Source organism: Lichenostomus cassidix, chromosome 3, assembly GCF_008360975.1.
Source record: "Lichenostomus cassidix isolate B80296 chromosome 3, HeHo_3.0, whole genome shotgun sequence".
Taxonomy (NCBI): domain Eukaryota; kingdom Metazoa; phylum Chordata; class Aves; order Passeriformes; family Meliphagidae; genus Lichenostomus; species Lichenostomus cassidix.
Window position 1 is genome coordinate 77,810,979 of NC_139483.1, and position 7,273 is coordinate 77,818,251.

The window sequence follows — 7,273 nt, forward strand, 5'->3', positions numbered from 1 at the left end:
TGACAGCCTGACTGGCATTCGGTTCAAAGCCACAATACATATAGGTGTCCACAAGGAGGTGCCTAAATATACTCTAGTTTGCTTTAAAATTCTCTGGGGCCAATGGAAATCTGGTTGGGATAGTCATGGACATTTAGAGAGGGATCTGGTCACCCTGAAGTATACATACCAGCTGGGACTCATCATTCAAACAAAGGTGCCGGTTTTGTTTGGTGGTCTCCAGGTTGCCGTCTAGTAAGGAGGAACTTGTGCAGGTCTTGTGCCACATCTGCCAGCCTCATATACCAGATGTCTGGATGTCTGGCTATCTGGTTTTGGGCAAATGAGTGTCTCATGTCATGGCTGGTGTGATAGATTACTCTTTGGAGTACACTCCCTGTAGTGACTAGATCTCTGTTGACTTGGTAAGTTTGAATGGCTCACAGTATGTTGAAAGTAAACACTGGTCCTGAGTTTAGCCAAATCCACTTCACCCTGATCCAGTGGCCCTGCTCTAATCTGCTAGACAAATAGCAACACCATCATTACCAAGTGGCTCAAATCTGCTAGGAAGTCAGATGTGTGAGAAACAAAGATAATTCTCGCCAGTTGCTCTGCTTCTGGACGTTCATGTGCACCAACACCATTTATCTCGTTGGCATCTGTCTGGCCTTGTTTCTGCTCCTCATCAATCCCTGTCCACAGCCACAGCATTTCTAAACAGATGCTTGCTCAGCCCACCGCAGCTGTGTGCAAACGCAGAGACACAGCAAAACCCCAAAGGAAGCAAGAAGTACTTGTATACACAATATTGTCTTTGGCTTGTACAGCACAGCCCTACCCCAAACACCAAGAGCTCTTCATGCCAGGAATGGGCATGCTTTAGTCTGGTTGAGCAGAGTGTAGCAGAAACAGCCTGGGCAGTCCTGAACTGACCCTGCACCTCAGGGAGCAGCGTGGTCAGTGGAGCACTCATGGGGGGTCACCCTGCTGTTTGTGTCTGCTGACCTTGGCTGTTCATGATGTCCCCCTTAGGAAGCTTCTCCTGATTCTGTGAAGGTCTCATCTCATGCAACATTCATTTATGAGGGGATCAGATGCATAAATAGGCATCCTTTTGCTGTGGGAAGGGCTCTTTGATGATGCTGTTTTTATCCTGATAAACAGCTTCTTGGATATTAACTCAAGCAATAAGAAGGAAAATTTGTGGGACTAGCTTTGTGCAAAAATGGCCTGCTCCAGAACCGTGTTGGGATGCCCAGAGCAAGGATACCTGAGCCAAAGGATGTGCTACTAAAACAAGATGTCACTGGATACCTAATCCATCTACTCCTGTCCCTGCCTCTCCAGCCTATCACTGATGCTTTAAGGAAAAAAGTAACATTGTGAAAATGCACAGAAATAGACCTGAGACTGCTGGAACTGAAGAGAGAAAAGACGAGAGAGTGTCAGAGAGTGTCTGTCTAGCAAGTCTATGAGAAAGAGAGAGAGCTAAACAGAGGGAAGAAAAAGGCTTAATGTGTATACTGTTAGTTGATTCCTTCCTTTCTTCCCATCTCTGAAATAAGTGGTTAAGACTTGCTGCAGGATGTCAGTGGCACATCCCACGACAGTGGAGATTGGTCTTCATATTCAGCACTGGCATATATCTCAGAAATGCTCTTCTGACATTTCTTTAACCATGTCTAAAGCTCTCACACAGGACTAGCTGTGACATGGGCAAATGTTGCAAACCTTGGTTGGTGAACTCCTCAGCCAGCCAGCAGAACCTTGAGAGAGAGAGCATGGGTAGTACCTCTCTGTTGTTTCCCTCTATGAAGTATTGTTCCATATTGTTCCTCTAGGTTACTCAGCAGAACTGGATAGGAAATGAATTATTGGTCTTACTATGCAGGCCAGCATGCAACAAAGGCTAATTTATACATCTTGACTTTAGGGTTCAAATGTTTCTAGCAGAAATTTCTTGAGTGTCCACACAGGGCTTCCAGGAAAAGGCTTGTTTTGTCACTGTATTTCTTCTTGGCATCTCCGTGCAGTGCCTAGCAGCTCACATCAGATATTACAAAATACTTGGTTTCCAAGTATTTTGGAATGGGCCAAGACCGGGCCACTCAGCTGCACTGGATGAGGAACTCAGAGCACTTGAGTCCTCTCTTCAGGGACTGGCTCTGAGATGACTAAGAGCTGTCACAGACCCTGCCAGCTGGGTAAATGTCCCACATGTGTGGAATTTCTCATGCTCTACCACAAAAATTCCAGGGTGGTCTGGCTCAGCATTCTACTAAGCTGCAAAGAATGGTGATTCACAGCATTTCTTAGCTTGGAGGTATTATAGGAATAACCAGACTTCCCTCTTCAGTCTTGACACAGGCTATCCTTCTAGCTGTGTGATGGAGGGTGTCTGAGCTGAGGTCAGTCACTTCTTACCTGAGTGAGAACCCAGAGCAATGAACTGTTTCAGCTGACTTCAGAAGGCTGACAGGGACACAGAAAATGTCATTGCCTTCTCATACATCTCATCACCTCCATGCATGGCTTCATTTTGCCCCAGCTCTCATAATCTCTGAGACATGCTGTCATTGCTTTCCCAAGGCTGAACAAGAGTGTGCCCTCCTTGGGTACACTCTCATGCCTGTGGCAGTGGCCTCTTAGATATGTCTTAGAAGACAGTATGATCCCCCACACTGTTCTTTCCCTCAGTAAATCCTTTGGACTTTATTCTCTTTCCATCCTGGTGCAGTGGGGATTCTCATCTATTGTCTTTCCCCCATGTATCTTAGAAGTATGAATTCTCATTGCAATGTTTAGTCCAAACAGACTCAGTCCCTTTTGACACAGCAGTATTTTCTACATTTCTCGATATAACATTCTGTGGTTGGAAAAGATTGGAAGGAGCCACAGTGGGTAATCTGGTCCAATCTCCCTGCTCAAGCACAGGATTGCATCCAGATGGTTCTCGAATATCTCCAGTGAGGGAGACTGCACAACCTCTCTGGGCCATCTGTTCCAGTGCTCAGTCACCTGCACAGTAAAGAAGTTCTCCCTCATGCTCAGGTGGAACTTCCTGTGCATCAGTTTCCGCCGATACTACTAATTGTTGTTAGCCTTGTGGCATTAACTGGTGTTATATCTACTGCTTTATCTCTGGTATAGTGATTTTAATTTAATAAAATCATAAGGTACTTTGCTTTCATTGAGGGTAATTTACTAACTACTTCGTGCATGCAACTGAGGAGATAGGGAAAGGAGAGTGTCTATATATTGCCCCTAATTTTTGGAGGAGCTCTATAATGAGGTTTCTCAAGCAGTATGGCTAGTCAGAAATGTGCAAAAAACTCTAGAAAAGAGGCTCCTTCCTTTCCACAGTAGAGTAGAGGCAAGTTGGAAGGTACCTGTGACTAATAGCATCCCTTCCAGCTGGTAAGAGACAGTCATTACTTCTTCCCTTAGAATGGAACAGCAACCACATGTGGTTGTTTGAACCCTGTGCGGCTGCTGAAAGCAGATTTAACTTCCTCAGTCTCTGTTTTCATTCCCATGGTATCGGCATGTAATGGTTCTCTGTAGAAATTTCACCAGTACTGTTCAGACCTCCTGGATGCAGTGCCAGATTCAGCCATGGATCTCTGGCATATACTGCTGCTTCACTTCTACTTGACTAAAACCATTATGATACTGGTATTATGAGTATTTATTACCTGTTCTATAGAAGCGCTTAGTTTCAAACCCAAGAGGTGTCTCAGATATTAGGTGTTACACAGACAGCACATAAAAAAAAGCCCTTAGGCCAGAGTTTACAGTACAGGTTAAGAGTACCTGGAGCAGGCTGTTAAAAAAAGAACTGTCTAGGGAAAAGTGTTGGGTAGAAAAAAAAGGGTCTGGAAAAGATAATGCAGGAATCTAAAATAAAACAAGGTTTGAGATCAAAGTTATATTTTACTTACACCTTTATTATTTGGTCAGAAAATAAAGTTTGGAAATCAAATCCACTGGATATCTGGTTATCTTCTTGATGGACCTGTTAAATTGTGTAGTTTTATATTTTGCACCTGCCATTAATAAAGTATGTTGATTTTCACAAACAGTGTGAAACATCATAGTAATTTTTAAGCCATGAAGCAAAATACCTAGTTCTTAAATAAATTTTCTCTGAGAAAGCAGCTAGTAAGTAGACACAGAGAGACAAGTGCCCTGCCTGTCACGGACACCTACATTGGAATGAAATCCCTACTGACTGGAGCAAGTCTAGATGACTAAAACTAGGTTGGATAAATCCCACCTTGGCCATGCAATATTAATTTCACTTTACTGTGTGTATGTGTTATGATCAGGTTTTAATGAGAAAATAATAAAATATGCTTTCCAATTGGACTTCTGGTTCATTTGCAAGATGGACTATGGAATCCCTCACTGCTGTACATTCAGCGTTACCAAAATGTTACTTAATTTCTCGATCACTTCTCTGGAGTAATGTAGTGATGTCACCATTATTGTTTTATAAATCAGGGATTTATGCTGCGCAGAAATTAAGATTAGAATTGTCACCTTCCCGAGCTTCAGTCTCCTAAGACATGGCTTTGCAGAGTACTCAGGTGGGTGTCGTCCTTGTCTGAAGCACAGTACATTTTCAGTTGTAGCCTTTGGTAGTCCTACACACTAGCAAACCACTGACCCTCAAGTCATGCACCATATGACATGATCACCACCTAGAAAATGAAAGTGAGTAAAAAAAGCAGAAGAAAACAAAAGCTACTAGTGAAGTTTCGCTAAGTGAATTGTCAAATATTACGGGGAACCTAGGAAGGTGCTAAGGTGCTGAAGTAAAGTGCTGTTATTCAGGGTTTGTCCAGTGGCTCTAACCATGACACTGTCCTTCTTCCATAAACCTCTCTCCTCATGTTTTATGTCCTTTGTATTTCTGCCACAAATGAGGTATAAAGGGAGAGAAGTCACCCTCCTTCCCTGTAAAATTCTGATCACCTTCAAAACAAGATTTTCCATACAGAAAATGAAGCAGAATTCCAGTGGAAAAATACCCAGGCGACCATGTGCTTCAAGAACCCTTCATAATGCCCTTTCACAGTGGATTGGGTAAAATGCTGGCATTGCCTGACTTTTCCAGATTTGACTCTGTGACCTTAAGAATGTCTAAAAAAATAATTTTGTCTGCAATGTCCTAGGTTTTTAAAGAAGAAAATGAGAAGAAAAACAAAATCAGAAGTTCTATCAGATGGCAGTATCTTTTTATGTCCACGATACCATAGTTGGCTTGAAACCTCTACATCCACAGTATTGACTTCTTCCTGGTGACTTTTTTCAAAATGACAGACAGCAAGAGCATGTTTTCATCCTTGATAGGACAATATTATATCATGTCAGACATGGGGTTTCACAGAGACTTGCAGGAAGCAGAATAGTGCCACATATGCATCCCAAGGTTTCTGTAGAGATATGGGCTTTACTGGTTAACAGAACATCCTCTCTGCTTATTCCTTCTCTCTTTGATCCCACCTGCCTCATCTCTTCCAGAATGATTTTTTCATTTCCTGTCTCTGGCTCCAGGTACTAACCCCATTCTCTTTGCCTGTAGTTCCTCTCATTTCATTCTCTGCTCTGTCCTGTGAGTTCATTTATTTCCAATGTCCTACCCTATCACCAGGCTACCAGTCAACTCATTATTTCTTTGGCTAACCCTCCACTCCTCCCCATGTATCTGGCCTGGATCTTCCTGGCTCCCACTTCTAGTTCCAGTCCCAGATTCTTTCTCCTACTTTCCAGCCCCAACACATTTATTGTACACAATCACTTAAGAGCATTTAAGTATTATTCAAAAGTCATAAATGGAAAGGTATGATAATTTTTCTGAGAGATTTATTTGTAACAGACACCTATTATGCAAACAGCCCTCGTGTTCATCATGCACAATTCATCCAGGGTAATGCTGCACTCTGCTGGAAGTGTCCAGTTCTGCCACTTGCATTTTTTAGTCTGCTTTCCCCTATTTTCCTTCAATGAGTTTGCACTTTTCAGTAAATTTCTACTTTGCAGCATTGATTTCCATGAAATCTGCCTGACATCCCTCTTTCTGATTTGACTTCCATTATACTCAAATTCTAAGTCATAAGAAAATCAGAGGAAGATAAAAAGACCTCTGACCATCCAGGTGTTTCCTTTGTGTTTGCCAGTCCCCAGTTCTGCAAGTGCCATCTCCTGTGAAAATTCTCCATAGTCCAAGCCCCTTTGACCAAACATCTCAACTATGATAGGCTCCAGGCATCTTTCTGTAGTTCCTCTTCTTTAGAAGCACCGCTAAGGAAAAGTCTGCATGAAATTTGCAAACAATCAAGGACTCAACTGGTCTAATTAAAACAGAATGTACTAAGAATGTATAGGAAAACCAGAATGGACTGAAAGGACTTGTCTGAGTGAGCAACTAACTCAGTTTACTCAGTAAATGTCAGGCTGCAGAGGTACATCTTGGATTCATTAAAAAGGAAGCAATATCTTACTTGTCCTCCGCTCCTATCCTCGGGCAGCTGTCAGCAAGACAATCTCTTCCTTCCTCTCCTTTCTGATCCTCTTGACTACAGCATCTCAGAGACACAGCCTCCAGTGTCCAACATTTCTTGCCCCTACTGCTCCCACAAACACCGTTCCTTTATAGCCTGTGACCACTTTTGATGTTCCAGTTGTGACAGATTTCATTACCTTATAGCATAGGCTGGTCACAGTTGTATTTCAACAATGAAATGTCTGCACCATCTGGGATAAGAGTCTCTCTTCTCTCTACAGTGGTTAACACCTTCTAACATGACCCTCATCCCTGCCCCCTCCAGCTAACTCTGGAGTTATATTTCCCAATTTCCTTTCTCAGAACTTGGCATTTCAAAAGCCTCTTTGATCTTGCCATCACCTCGGCATGCCTGAAGGGTAAAGATGTATAGACCATGGTTTGCATGTCAGTCTCCCCTCATTCAAGGTGTTGGACTGGCTAGGTCGATTTGTCCATAAAGCAACAAGACTGGTATTTTCATATAATTTTGTTATTGATATTTCTCCATAACACCAATGAATTATTGACAAATTAAAGTCCATCCATCCCAGTGGCTAGGGAATTCACTGCGTTTTGATCCATGGAGTTCTGTTTCTGGACTGCTTTTAATTCTGCATTTCTCATATCTATTGCTTTTGATTAACGATTGCCCTGAATTGTCAGCAAATCAAAAGAAGATTTCAGATCAGGAGAATGACAAGCAAAACAGAAAGTACAACACTGCCCTTCTGACTCCTTATT